We start from the raw sequence: 15,523 nt of genomic DNA on the forward strand, positions 1-15,523 counted from the left end.
AAATTAAGTTTTTAAACTTTTTGATTAAGTAGTCTATATATATATTATATACATATATATTTTTTTTATTTTACATAAATATATTTAATTAAATCAGATTTATGTTTTTATTTTTACTTAAACTGAACAAGAACATTTTATACTAGCTTATTGTACATAGGTTAATACTTATTCGACTTAACTCAACTCATTTTCTAACTTTGGGTTTTTTGCTAATTTTATTTTCCGTTTTCATATGTGAAGTGGTTTTTTGCAAACAGCAGCCACCCAAAATAGGAATGGGCCTGGCCAATTTCGGGGGCTGGTTTTGGCGCTTTTGGTAGACGCTGTTTTGCCTGCAGTAATTTCTTAATTAGCTTGCCAGCACAATGTGCTTATATACTATATAGTATGGCCTTTGTGTTTATATACCAGAGTTTTGGCAACACTTTTTGTGGGCCCTGGGTTATGCGGCAATATGGTGTGGTGGTGCATCATTTGGCGAAGCCAAGCGGCCGGGTACTTATTTTAATTGCAGCCTTTTTGGGCATGAAGTGGCGCAGCTTAGCGCACAGTTTCCATATAAATCCTATTTAGGGATGGCAAATAGATTAATACAAAATATATTATTGCTAGTAAGCTGCCTGAGTGGAATTTATAAAAATCATTTGATTTAATAAATACAAAATTTGTTCAGAACCTTCAAATTTAAAACCCTAAACTATATTACCTTCTATTATTATTATTTTTTTGTTTTGTCTCATTTTTATTATTCTTTCCTCTTTTTACCATCACTAATCCTTATAGATTTTTATGGACAAGGTCCTTGAAGAGAAAACTTAATTTTGACAGCTCTAAGGACTCAATGTGCTTCCCCCGACATGTTTTCTGCCTCTGTTTATCTATTTTCGTTGACAGTTCAATTAAATACAATGGCCACAACAGTTAAATTTCGCTTAAAAAAAGGACTCGCACATACAAGGATTGCCATTTTTGTGGTTTGCTTTTTGCCGTTTGCTTTGGTTTGTCAGTTCGGACATTATGCCTGTCGCTCTTTGTACTTTATTATCCATTTAGCACATTTATTTTTATTTCCCATTCGGCGCCTGCTGTTGTGGTTGCTGCCAGAGTCCTCGCATTATCCTTGTTCCCGTTTCAGTCGTTACGGCCGCTGGTCAGCCCGCAAATGTGGGCAATTTTTGCTCAACGCGATGTTCCTTTTTTATGGACTTTATTTTTTACCAGTTGTGCGGTGTGATCCGGTGTGGTGTGAGTGTGTGTTTTAGTGCGTAGTTGTCGAGGGGGTGATGGCGACTCCCCTTCCCGCAATTCCTGTCACTATAATAGGCTCATCAGCGTTGCGTATTTTTTATTGTAATGCCGCTTTTATTTGCAATTGAGGTGCTTTAATCAACTGACAGTTGTGTAGCTGCATATATTTTATGGCTCTAAATGACAGGCAGGCACATTAAATAAACAATATCAGTTCCTAACAATCATTACGTTTCACTTACTAAATTTTGTGCATAAAAATGGATTACATTTTTAGTTTTTTTTCCAATTGTTAAATAAATGAATATGTAATTTGGAGGTATTTATTAAAAAGAGGATAATTATTAAAGCTTTTCTTCGTTAAATATTAAATGTTAGTTTGGTTGTTATTCATTTCATTATAATATTACAAAATAAGGGCGCTAACAAATATTTTAATAATAATAATATTAATCGCAAGTACGTATTCGTGAGTAATTTAATTTACTTTAAGGTTTAATTTAAGCTAATGTAGATTTAAAAGTTTAAAAATATTTGGCAAATGAGTTTTCCTAGTGTCATAGCCGAAAAAATTTCCCAGCTCCTCCGTAATTTCGCCGTTGCAAAATGATCCTAAGCCGTTTAACTGGTAATTACGGCACACAGGCACTTACGGGTGGAATGGCATTAGTTTCCAATTGCAGCGCCGCATCGCGCTCACAATGGCATAATCAAATTCCATCTCATTACGCGCCATATTGTTGTGAATTAATGCAATAACACAAACAATGTCTCGCTCGCATGGCGGCGACCTCGAATTTCAGCCGACTCACGGCCAAATCGAGTAGAAAAGTGCAAATGCGGCAAGTCGCTGGCTAATTACGTGCACTTTGCCGCTCGAATTACAGCTCCTATCCACGGAGGCCACCGGAAGCGTCCTGTTTGCGAGGCGTCAACTGTCACACACTCGCAAACACTCGTTCGCAGGACGAACCGCTCTCAGCCAAACTCAAATCCAATTGAATAACAATAAAATTTGTACTCCGCTGTTTGGTTATTCGATGCCAGGCCATTGTGTGTGTTAGCCCCTGAATGGAGTGTACCTACAAATTATGTAGGCCGTGACGATTGCGAGCGCGGCATTGCGTAACAGGAAGCCAACAATGACGTACCAGGAGCAGTGCATATCCACATCCACATCCACATCCACAGCAAACGGATGTGCGCAGGATACAGTGTGTAAATGGTTGTAAAACGCTTTTCAAATCGCACCTCCTGACCCGCTGGTTGGCTCCTGCTGTTGTTATTGTCGCCGGGCCGTCGTGCTATTTAATGTCATTTAGCCTGCGGCTAAAATCAGCGCTAAGCGAAGCCCGCTTCAACCCACTCGGCTGCACTGCTACAAAATATTAAATACAAACGTTCGAATTTATAATGAAGTAAAAAATGGTAGTCAAAGAGTTGGGAAAATTTTGTCCTATAATGGTTTGAATCCGATTGCTCAAAATATTTGTTAACAATTACTATTCATGAGTTATAAGAATTACTAGTAAGCACAAGAGATTTTACATATATATTTTCGAATGAAGAACCTAATCCAGGGGCATGATGTAAAATAAGAAGTCTAAGTAATTTATATTTGGTTTGGTTTAATATTACCAAGTACTATTAAATTAAAATTTAAAGCTTTTAATAAATAAAAATTGTTGTTTTAAAAATATAACTATTTACATAATATTAAATATATTATTATATCTTTAGAAAATACATATTCTATAACCAATACATTTTCAAATCATAACACCCCAACAAAAAAAAAGCAAAATAAATATTAAAATAAAGAAATACTAAATGGTTGCTTTTTTCAGCTTGGTGCATATGTACCCACATGCATGGACATTCTGGCTAAAATTTCTGTCCGAACCCTACCTTCCTCTAGTTTGGCACAACCCGTCCGTTGTTGCCTTGACAGCCACCGGAAGGGCTTCATTACGATTACACTTACACACCCCTCGCACACACCCATGTGAACAGAATCATTTTAATTGCAAAAAATTGAACAAAGTTTGTGCTGCTGGCTTGTTTGGTCCGCTTGTTGTTACTGTTTGTTGACGCTTCTGGTTAACGTGGGTATCATGGCAGTCCGTCTATAATGGCTACCCCACAGCGACCTCCTGCCCTCGAAATATCGGTGAAAGAATTACATATTTATACGAAAGTGCCGCAAGCACACGTTCTGTTACCGCCCATTTCAGATGGGCATTGAATAAACCGAATTGCAAATGAATAAATGACATCAGAAGCGTATGGAAAATGAAGGGGAGAGAGTGAAAATGGTGTGAAAATTACAGGTTACGCAACATGGTAAACAATTTCGATGAATTGACTTTGGAAAGGGTTGGGGAGCGGTCCTGCAAATGGGTCGCATGCAGAGTGTAATTACACAACAACAGGCTCAATCCATTCCACTTTTATTTTGAAGCTGCATGTTCCCTTAACAAATGTATAATTTAGCTTGAGCTTCATAATTTTGACCTTAGTTAAAAGCTAGTTTAAATTAATCTTTTAAAACAACATTGGCAAAAGATATTTCCCATTGCTAATATATCATTTACAAAACGTTCAGTTTATTCCAAAATTAAAATTAAAAATAACAAAATTATCCCTTTATTTTATAAAAGACATGTATTTGAATCGATAAAACCCAATTTCAAGCTGGAGTCGTCCAAGTATGAAATTGAAGATTGCCCATGCCAAATCGTTCCTTATATCCTTAGCTGTTTTCATTTTTTCTGCCTTGTTGACAGTCAAATTATGAAAAGTTCTCGGATAAGTCCCTGGGGATCCTGACAATTTAATGTAATTTATTAACGGAAATGCAAAACACTTGAACTGTGCCATGAGTAATTCCAACACTCTGCTGTTTATCTGACCGTTTGAATCTTTGCGGTCTTAAATTACCAATTTTTCAGCGCATAAATTGGCATTTAACCAATAGGACTCGAACCCAAAACCAAATCATAGCCCGAACATGAGCCTCAATCTGAATTCGAACCCAAAACCAAACCGATTCCCCAAGCGCTGTCGTAGGAACACTCCGGTTCAAGACAAGCAACCCACTTATCATATTAAGCTATGGACAGAAGCCGGCAACCATTTAGCAAATCTTTACGTCAAGGCCAACAAGCAACCCTCGGCACCTGCAAATGGTTGGGATGGATTGGGATCTACTCGCTTGGGATGGGTTTGGGTTTGGTTTTTGGATTGTCTGGGGGTGGCAAAGCACGGGTATACAACCCAATTAGAAGTACCCGAAAAAGCTGCAGCAGCGGCAGAAACAACAGCAACCGAGTCAGTCAAAACAAAATCAAGATAAAAGCGAAATTCAATCTGTCAAAAATAGATTACAGACCAATTATGTGCTCTTTAAGAGTGCCGTACCCCACAGTATCCATATGACAGCAGGGAGTGCTAGTGCCTTCCTCCACCCCGAAAAGTTCAGCCACCCATCCATCCATGTATGGCCATCAGGCAGGATTTTTCTATGCCAACTTGTTTTTAGGGTCTGCGGCGTGTAATTGTGACTGCCGCTCGGCAGGGGATGCGATGTATAGTATGTTGAGAGTTCATGATTTACAGAGGATGGCAGGCATTGTTCGGGGTTGCCTGATTGGGTTGAGTTCATTTAATCGACACCAGACAACGAGTGAGTAATTTGCCGTTTAATGGCTTGACAAAAGTTTCTCATGTCAGGACCAATACAAGATGACAGAGACAGGTTCCTTAAAAGACAGATTAAAACTAAAATATAAAACCATTGATCGAAATTGTGAAAAGGTTATCACATCTCATATGTTAAATAAAGTTAACAAAATATATAATATCTGTATATGTTCTCAAACCGGTTTAAATAAAAAATTTATTAATATCTTAAGATTTTTTTAAAGTATATCTTTTAAAGACTTATGTACATTTTATAAGTGGAGTTTAAATGGAAAAATACTATTTAAACATGTTGCTATTTCTTATTACTGTTAGGAGTTTCCAATTGACTTTTAAAGTTCGAAAAAGATTAAAAATAAATGTATTAAACGTGCTCAGTTCCCCAGGTGTATATTCATCTGCAATCTTAGAACAGCTCTACATTTTCATTACAGTAAGCCATTTCCCGCACCCGTTTCTCTAATTCCTCGCTTATTGCCTGACCAGCTCATCACCGCTTCACAGACCGGAATGGGAAATCACGGCGAAAAGTTAAACAAACATCGCATACTAATCCCGGGGATATACACACTCGACTTGAGGTCCCAAACCAATGTTTTCGTATGATATCAGCAGGACTATAAAAGCACACTCACATACACACACACACACACCCCGAAGTCGGTCCCCTCGACTACTATGTTTCCATTGCAGGACCACAGGACCAATCTCTCCGGTTCCGAGTCCTGCCAAGCAGTTCAACTGATTTTGGACTCCGGGGGAAGGGACGGCGGGCACCGGTTCAATTCTATTCAATGCCTGGCATTCTTTGTGTGTGTAAAGTACCATTTAAGGGTGATAATCGTTCGCCATTTGAGGGTGCAAAATGGAAAAATCATTGAAAGCGAACATCGCCCGGTAGAGGATCAAGGGACGGGGCAGCCAAGATTAAAAGTGCATTTAATAATGGAGCAGTGGGTGGTGCGGGGGCAGGTGGCCTTGGGGAAAACGCGACTTACGTGAAGCGGCCAGCCAAGAGGCTATTACACAGAAAACAAAACTAGCTCAAAGAAAAAAAAATGCCATATAAAAAAAAAGAAACGCAATCAAATAACTAAATGTATGTTATTTTACTAGGGATTGCTAAGAGTTGTTCTCGCAGTAAGAATGGTTTTAAAATATTCTTAAAAAAAGCAGCTTAAAAAGTAACTTGTTTATTAAACAAATAAAATTCAATTATTATCGGTATCAATAATATGAACATTATATAAATAAAATTTTGCCTATCAATAACTTAATTTTCCGAATCTAAAAATACAAATATCAGTAAATAAAATAAAAAGTCAAAATATGTATTTTTTCTAGTGTAGTTTCCTGAGTATGCTCAGAGTGGATTATAATGAACATCCAGTTGAGCTAAATGTCTCAATAGAACCCGGCAGCCACCCCTTCGTAAAAAAACGTAATGATTCAGAATTATTTGATTGCGTGGGCGGTCTGTTGGTGGTTGGAGATTGGGTGCGGCGGATTCCATGTGTTGGTCCACCCCAATCGGCAGTTAGCGACATATGTTGCCACATCCGCCGGCTGACTTATGTCGCTATAACGTGTAAATTTGGTATAATTCCTGCGGTTGCCAATGTCTCTAGACTCCTCAACCCCTGCAGTTGCACCGGCAATAAATTTAATTTTAAAGTGCACTGTTTCTATAGCTATAGCTTATCCAGTTTCGACTGGGTGGGTTGCTTTCAATTAAATTGCTCTATGATAAATCCGAGACACTTCCTGCTTTGCTCTAAATTAGAGAGTAATTAACTTGTATTTGTCAACGAGTGACTTTGAATGATTAATAGCCACAGCTTGGGCCATTCAATGCATTTAGATGAATATTTTTAATTAGATAGACATAGAGCGGTCGTAAAGATAACAGATTAAAGTTTCAGAAAAATTCAAATTATAAGATAAAGGCATTTGAAATATGATAAATTGTATTCTTATTTTATTAATTTGGTTTCCTCTTTAGTTTAGTCCATATAAATTGTCTAGCGTTTATATAATAATAATTTAAAACTAAGAGTATAATTAATTTTTTCAAATTAAAGTTTTATTTGAATTATAGCTTGCGACTTAGTAATAGTTATTTTCTGCAAAAACCAATCAAAAATGGGCAGAAAATTTTGCAAAAATTAACCGCGAAAATTAATAAAAAAGAGTTAAAAACATGTTGTATCTAGGTTTCTACATTCAGTTCCTAGCAGCTATCCCTCATCCATATCGCAATTCCAAGTCTGTCAAAGGATTTGATTTTGGATTTGCTGCCTGGCTGGGAATCCGCAACCCATACCTATACATTTTGATTTTGCGCACTTTTTGATTGATGACAGTCAGTGCCACGCCCAGTCCCCAGTCTCCGCCCCCGCATAATCATAAATGAAAGCTATCAAAAGTGTGCGTCTTTTTTTTTTTGTTGAATGGGCAAAGAAATCAAAAGATATTTGCGCGCCTTTTGGCGCACGGCTTAGACAAAGGGACAATGGCACGAGAGCAAAAAGGGAACAGCTGGGCCAGGACATACATTTTTCGGGCCGTAGCCGTTCAATTGTTCGCGCTTCAATGGCACTGGCAAATGCAAATTTCAGTGAAAAGGCAAATCCGTTAAACAAAAGCTCGGCACACTCACACTCTCGCACGCACCGGGCGTTTTAGTCTAATGAAACTACGAGTATCTTCAATGGCAGCAAGGCCAGCGATGCAGGATTAAGAATAACACGGTGAAAAATAATGCCGGAATTTTTTACAATATTCGAGATCATTCTTTGTAAAAGGTAAATATATAAAATTGCATACCAAATTATTTTTATCTATATCTTATTTTAACATTTCCAATATGTACACCCTTTTTCCCTGCTACCAAAAATGTATCAGCCATTTTAATTCTCAAAAGTTGAAACTCTTTCTTAATTGGGAAAGTTCTCTCAAAGAACAATATATTTCTTTTTTTTTTCAAATAGCAAAATTATTTAAATCTTAAGTTTTAATTTAAGAAACTCTTAAGAAATTAGTATTCAATAAACTAGCTTGATATAGGAAGATCCAATTGAATTTCCCTATATTATATAATTTCTTTGCATGTGTTTTGGGTGCTTTTTGTTTCCATTTCATAGTGTAGTGTGTACTGCAAAGTATAAAAAGAAGTTTTGTATTAAAAACTCCAAATCAATTAACATTTTAATATTACTAGCTTGAAAGAGGCGGATCCAAATCGAACCACCTTTTATATATAATTTCTTTGAGTGTGTTTTGGATAGTGCAGGAGTGCAGGTGGAAATAACAAATGCGAGGAGCACTTGCTGCTTGGCGCTGAGGCGTGTGGCAATCTCAAGGCGTCGTTGGCTGCCACTTTTCGCTGTCATTAAGTAAATAGAATGAGACGCCTAGATAGGGCCAATGTAGGCGTTCTGGCCTAAGTGATTAAAACGCCGCACAAGTGCAATTTGTCAAAGGATCTGCAGAGCCATCCGAGCCATCCAACGACATCCATTCTTCCCCGAAGACAGCCGCCCCGCAGTCCTCAATTGTTCGCCTTTTTTCACGCTAAAGCAACTGAAAAACCACTTTGGCCAAATTGACAACAGGCGCTGATGTGGGGGGCGGAAGTCCTGCCTGCTAACAACGTTTCGCCCAACAAATAACAGCCTTGACAGCCGCCAACGCCAAACCCACTTCGCCGGCGACTCCCGCATGCGTTTAAGACCGCGAGTGCGAATTCTTCACTTCAATGCGCCATGTTCTGGCTTTTTGTTTGCACTGAAATCCATTAAAAAAATGCACAAAGTCGGGCAGGTAGCCCGGAGGCTGTCTCTATAAACAATGCAGTTGCCGCATAATGCCGAACAACAAGCCCCGCAAAAAGCCGGTACAGAAAGTAAAAATGGAAAAAATGGGGAAAACACAGGAAAAGAACAGCCTCCATAGCCTTTGGCTCGACTTCTGTTGCCATTTTCTTGCCCTGCGCTTTGGTAATTCATTTTTCCAGGGACTCCATGTGACTGCGGCCTAGGCAATTGTTTTATGGTTGTTATACCTACACTATCCAAAGGTATAAACAAATGTGTGGTCATTCTGGGAAGACGATATGTTAAAAGACTTTATTAATAAATAAATTTTAATAAAATAATTGAAGAAAATAAATTACTACTTGCGTTTCTTAAACATTGTTTTGTTAACTGCTAGCCTCAAGCCATTTTATGTTCACAAAACTATAAAAACGTTAAAAATATTTCCCTTATAGATATCTCGTTAAGGCCTTTGCATTTACAATTTGTATTAATCCAATATTTTGATACAAAAAGTTACCCACTTAATCAACTTAGTTCTGTCATTTATACATAAAAAACAAACGGATCTTCTAGTCATTTCAGAGGGAAATGTTATTGCTGACTCTACCACAAATATTGCGAATACGCCCCGTGTATTAGTTTTAATTAGCATAAAGTTTGCACGTAGTTTTTCCGTTTTTTCCACATTTTTCGAATGGCTTCAATGGATTTTCGTGGGCAGCTGGCTTTTGACTGTCATCTGGCTGGGAGGCACATTCCTCAATTAATCAGCAGAAGGCACCCAGAAAAAGATGCGAGAGGCGGAAAAACACGCTAACACAGCTTTTCACTTTGGCATATTGTGGAATGACACGCCCCGACCAGTTGCTTAATATGCCTCCCTTTTTTTTAGCCGGAATAACTCGTGCCTGATTTGTGTTTTTTTTTTCCAGCGGCCTGTGCTTAGATTTTGGTGGCGCACTGCAATGCGTCATGGTTTCATGTTCGGTGCCTTTTTCTGCGAAACGAGCAAGCAGCTTTCTTCCATCAATGGTATTTTGCCATTTTTCAGCATTTTCGCTGACAGCTTGCCCCAAAAAAAAAAAAAAAAAAAAAAAAACAAACGGAAAAGGAAATCGGAGAGCAGGTTGAGAGGCGGGAAAACGGCCAACAAATGCCGTAATACGTGCCGGCGGCCAAGGCAAAAGAATTGGCCAAAACTGGTGCTCGGGAAATGGATTTGATTTATGTAGCTGCCGGATCAAGGGGCGATGGGTGTGGTTCTGGGGACAGACGCCAGGTGAATGCTTTTTTGATAGACTCGAAATGGATACACGTTACAAGAAGATAAAGAAGCTCCAGGTACGGTTGAAGCCCATCCCCATCCCCATCCCCATCCCCGTCCATCCTCCATGCCACCCGAATCTAGCCAACCGAGAGCGCCCACAAATTATTTAGGAAATCTGCCACTCACACAGAGCATTCCATATTCATTTGGCTGCCGGTTCGTTGACATGCCCAGCCAGATAAAAACATTTTTTCCACAGTATTTTGGTACTACGTTCGCCCCTTTTTTTTGCCCCTGTCCACGAAGAGATCTGGTTGGACGTTCTCAAAATTTGAAATATTTTTTGTAAGCTTGACGAACCAATAATAATTTGCATCGCACGGCTTTTTAGCCATTTCTATGCCAACAGTTGGAGCCCAGTACACACAGAAGAATAAAGTAAGTAGAATACAGACTGAAGTAGACATATAGTAAATGTTAAATTATTTGTTAAACATTATATTGATCCGTGTTGAAACTCATTTGTTTTCATAATAAATGAAAATGCGCATCAAAATGGTTCGTTCTAATTTTCTATTTCTACATTTCGTTGGGTCTGTTTTCTCTGTGCAGGACAAATGTTCAATGATACACGGGCCCATTGACATGCAATTTTAATGACATTTTTCGGATGCCATGCTTTTCACGCTTTGTTTTTTGCTGCAGTTTTTGGTTACCTATTTCGTTTGATGAGTTTTAGTTTCTTGTCTATTTTAATTAACGAGCACATTTAGAAACTGATCCGCCGAATTTTTTCAACACCAACGTGTTCTCCCTTTACATTTGCACTCATTACGAACAGTGTGCTAATCCAATCGGGCAGTCTGTCCTCGATAGGATGTGCCAAGGCAGAAAGCATTCCCATTACCCCCTGTAAGTGGGTTACCTTAACCATCAAGTGGCCATTAAGAGCTTAAAACCAGACAAGGGCAAAATATAGCCATTAGGAGCCAGCAAGTCTGCCATATAATCAACGGCTTTTTGACGCGTTCGACGCGTGGCGATGTTGTTGCCATTACCGATGTTGTTTGCTGTCATCGGGCTTTGCCGACACGCCCACTTATTATATTGAAACAATCCAGAATTTGTAGGGCTGCCGAGAGTTGCAGAGCGGAAAAACTCAAGTGGAAAATATCCAACCGGCCCCGCCCCTCCGTTTTCATACACGCGCCCACGAGCGTGCGATAATTATGTTGTCATGCATTTGCGGCACGTGCTGGGCTGGGAAAAAAAATATCGAGGGGTTCGGGGATATAGCCACAAGTATCCATATCCGTATCGACTTCCGCTTGCATAATTGCTACAAATATTTACCCAGATTTGGCTGCAACAAGAGGGTAAATATGCTTTTCGCCGGTTCAAGTGCCACTCGAGTGAAGCACACTCGAAATAAAAACTGCACTGGAATACACAAAATTTAATTGAAATACAACACACCCTTAAAAATAAATATTTTTAAATATTTGTGGAAATAAATGAATTGTAGCAATACTTACATTTGCTATAAATACATCTATTACATTTTCTATGTACATGCCAGGATTTAAATTTATTTTAAGGGTGTATTTATTTTTTCCAGTGCAGCCACCGTGAGAGAGTTTGAGAGCCCTGAAGTTCAAGAGTTCGCGGCCTCTTTCAGGTGAATAATCGAGACCTTTTCGGGCCGCTCTGTTTGCTGTTAATTGCACTAATGTGCGTAATTTATAAGGAAGTGAGTGGCGTGCGAAAAGTTTTCGCCCTACTCTCGGATCTGGGATATTTATGGATCGGGGCGAAAACATTTGGCTAGGCAATAATGCCGAAAGTGCCAAGCAGAGACTCGTAAATAGCGCCTCCCACGAGTTCCAACCCTTGGCCAAGATGGCCCCCCTCACAGTATCCAATCCCGTTCCCAGGATTCGGGATAAAGACCATGCTGGCATACCCGATCCCCGCCTAATAGCAGACAATGCCGCATTGGCCCCCGGGGAACACACAATTTCAATAAATATTTCACTGCATTAGCCTGATACGGAGGGTTTGGCCAAATCCTGGCGGAGCGTAGCTTCAAATTGCTATTTTCGTTTGGCAATAACGTGCATTAAATGTTTTGCCCATTATCATTTCTGGCCAACATCTCCATTAGCCGAGCCTACTGGTGCTAAGCCATATGCTGAATCAGTTGGATATTATGGGATTTCAACTTGGATTGTCCATAAAAAATATTTCCTTCCCTCAACATTTTAAAACCTTTTTTTGTGATTTATATATATATATATATATATAGATTTTCAGATATAGTAATTTTTATAGAATACAAATAATAAAAATAGATTATGAGCACACAATCAATAAAAACCATTTCAAAATATTTACCTATATCAATTAAATTTATAAACAATTTATTTGAACCGGAAAGCATTTGTTTTAAAGAAATTGTGATCCGAACCATATACATTTTTATAAGTTTTAATAGCAAACCATTTATAAACTAATCTTAGAAAAAAAAAAGGTTTTTGAATGAGACGGAAAGCCTGATTGAAATTTTTTGTGCGAGTGCAAGTGGTTCACAAACCCTTTGCGCCGCAATTGGAGAGCTGTTCGAGAAACAATGAAAGTGGGTGATAGACAACTGCAATTGTTGCACTCTTTGCTTCTGAGCCGGGCCAGAAGACGCACTGCGAATAGTGGGCCTTTGGCCAACAAAGAAGCACCTTGATTGCCAACGAACACTAACAACTGGGCTCAACTGAAACGAACCGAACTGGGGGAGAATGAGATCTTTCTTTCATTTACTGACAATAAATTTTCATTTTCTTGGTAAATCGTTCCGTTGTTGATGGAGGCGAGAGTCGAGAGTCGAGAGTCGAGAGTCTAGAGTCTGGTGCTGCAACGTAGTTGAGCGTCGATTGCCTCTGCCAGGCACATATGCCGCATTTCTGCACCACAACAATTTGGTTGGCACAGCTCATTGTCTTTGGATATGCCCGCAAACGCCAGTATACGGGAATCCATATAGCCAGGCACCGGCAGCAATTGCAATTGCTCACAAGTTATCCCAAGTGGAAATTGCTCGCTTTGCCTGCCGTTGTTGTTGGTGTCTGGGCTGGCAAATCGCAATAAAACAAAAGTGATTGTCAAGTGAATGCGTTTGTACTCCCACAACACTGCATGCTATAGGTACTCGTATACGAATGCCCCTCCGGATGTGGTTGGTAATATGCAATTCATCATGTGCGCTCTGCTGCGTAATTCGGAGTGATTAAAAATGTTATTCATATGCACTTGATTGATGGATGCGAGGGATTACAATCGACAGATTTGCACTGGGATCTGGGGGAATGGTAATTGAAATGTGCTGATATTTGTTGGCTCTTTTCCATCGCCCACGTTCCCACATTTTTGGGGGTCACGCTTCTTTTTCAATGCTTAATAAACATAATTCCGTTTAAGCAATTCCTTCCGCCGCAAAGCCACACGCAATATTCGACCAACACGCAGGTAGTTAATTAAGGGTGTGAACTGGTTGAGTTATGCGTGGACTTCTGAAACCCCCATTTTTGCCCTTACCTGTCAGGAGTTCGGCCAAATGGGCAGTAAATAATTCATTAGCGGCTTTTAACAATACATTTTTGTTGGCCACTCAAAATGACCTTTCCGACGAGCGCTTCTGCACTGCACGGAGAAAAATATAATCTAACTATAATACTTGAATTCCATAAGATCTGATAAAAGGATACATTTTAAAACAGACTTTAAAAATATAATAGTGTATCAAAAAGTTGTACTTTAAATTATTTAAAAAATAGGTAGTACTTAAATTTCATAATTTAAAACATGCTTTAAATTTGGTTGATTTTCGATCTAGGCTATCCCAAGTTTAGTGTTAATTAATAGATAGAAACTATTGTTAACAACAATATTTTTGTTCCCTTTTTCTCTGTGTACATTACGCTCTTGTATTTTTTAGTTGGGCACTTATTTTAATGAAGCGGCAGCTAATTAGCTGCATCGGCGTTGACCTCTGAACCGCCGGCTTCATTAGAGCTGGAATTCGTCGCTTTGTATTTTCTCGCAATGCCGCGATAAGAAACGCAGATAGGAGATTGCCGAACCACCTGCGCATTTACAACAACAAACAATGTTGTTTTTTGGCACATTTCGCAGCGGCTGGCAAATTAAAATGCAATAACTCTTCATCAGGGGGCCTCTTTCCCCTATGCCAAACCCAAACACACTTGAGCCGAGGGCAGGAAATGTGCTATAATTGAAAAATGTGGTAACAAGACGCTCCACCAGCACACCGCACCGCACCGCACCGCACCGCACCTCAGCACCACCGTGTCGGGCCTAATGAATGCCTTACTTTTTCCGTGTCTTTTTGGTTCACCCGGGCTTTGCATAATAACACGCGAGGAGTGTGTCAGGTTTTGGTAGGACCATGGCTGATGGCTGCTCGGCGGGGTGATAAATGCTCATCAGGCTTTAAGACTGCGCTGGCAATTAACTTTTACAATGTTGTTGAAACGTAATCAAGTTGTCAGCGGCAAAAAGCCGACTTGCCTCGCAAATTATACTCCTAATTACGCAAAACTTTTCTCAGCGCGGAAATTCCCTAGGCCACAAGCTGTCAGCAGTCTAAAGACAATACTGAAAAGCGTCGAAAAGCGGGTGGTTTCGGCGGGGAAAATCCACTCTCATTGGCTAATCCTGAGGGATCCATTCGACTAATGCCCTGCTAGAGTTCCCGTTCCCCCCCTCAAAGTGCTCGATTCAAATGTCTCTCAGTTGTCATAACAAACTTGGGGACTTTCGTCAGGACCGCTCTATAGAGATATACTATACAGGGAGAAATAAATGTATGGACTATAATCATTCATCTTAAATATGTTAATAACATTTCATTTTCAGTATTCGATTTAAGAAAACCCATTTTGATTCAATTCCTTAATATTCCTACATTTATTTAAATTCAAGTTGTAATATAAATAGAGCTTATAACTAAAACCTAAACGTATTTTAATGTTTTAAATTTATTGTTCGTGAACTTAAACAGATTGAATTTTATTCATGTTGTACATACACATCAATAAGAACGAATATGTTGGCGTTCTTAAACTGATTAAAAGCAAGAATCTTTTTGTATGCCTATTTTCTCACTGTGTTTTTTCTACTTTCCCTCGTTTTATTTCCTTTAAACAAAGCTGAAAAGCATTAGCTTCCCCCGAAAGTCTTGAGTTACAGTTGCCGGGAATTGACAATAAGCGGCATAAATTTTAAAATTTTATTTTTATCGCATTGCAATTTTCTTTCGCACCGCTTTTCATTTCCTCTTACGCTTTCCTTCTTCGGGTGTCTGTGTGTGTGTGTGTGTGTGTGTGTGTGCGCGCTTTAAGCCACATTTAAGATACTTGGCGGGTATTATTGACTTTTGAGTTGATAAAGTGCCATAAATGTCACCCCATTA

Source organism: Drosophila gunungcola, chromosome 3R (assembly GCF_025200985.1).
Source record: "Drosophila gunungcola strain Sukarami chromosome 3R, Dgunungcola_SK_2, whole genome shotgun sequence".
Lineage (NCBI taxonomy): Eukaryota > Metazoa > Arthropoda > Insecta > Diptera > Drosophilidae > Drosophila > Drosophila gunungcola.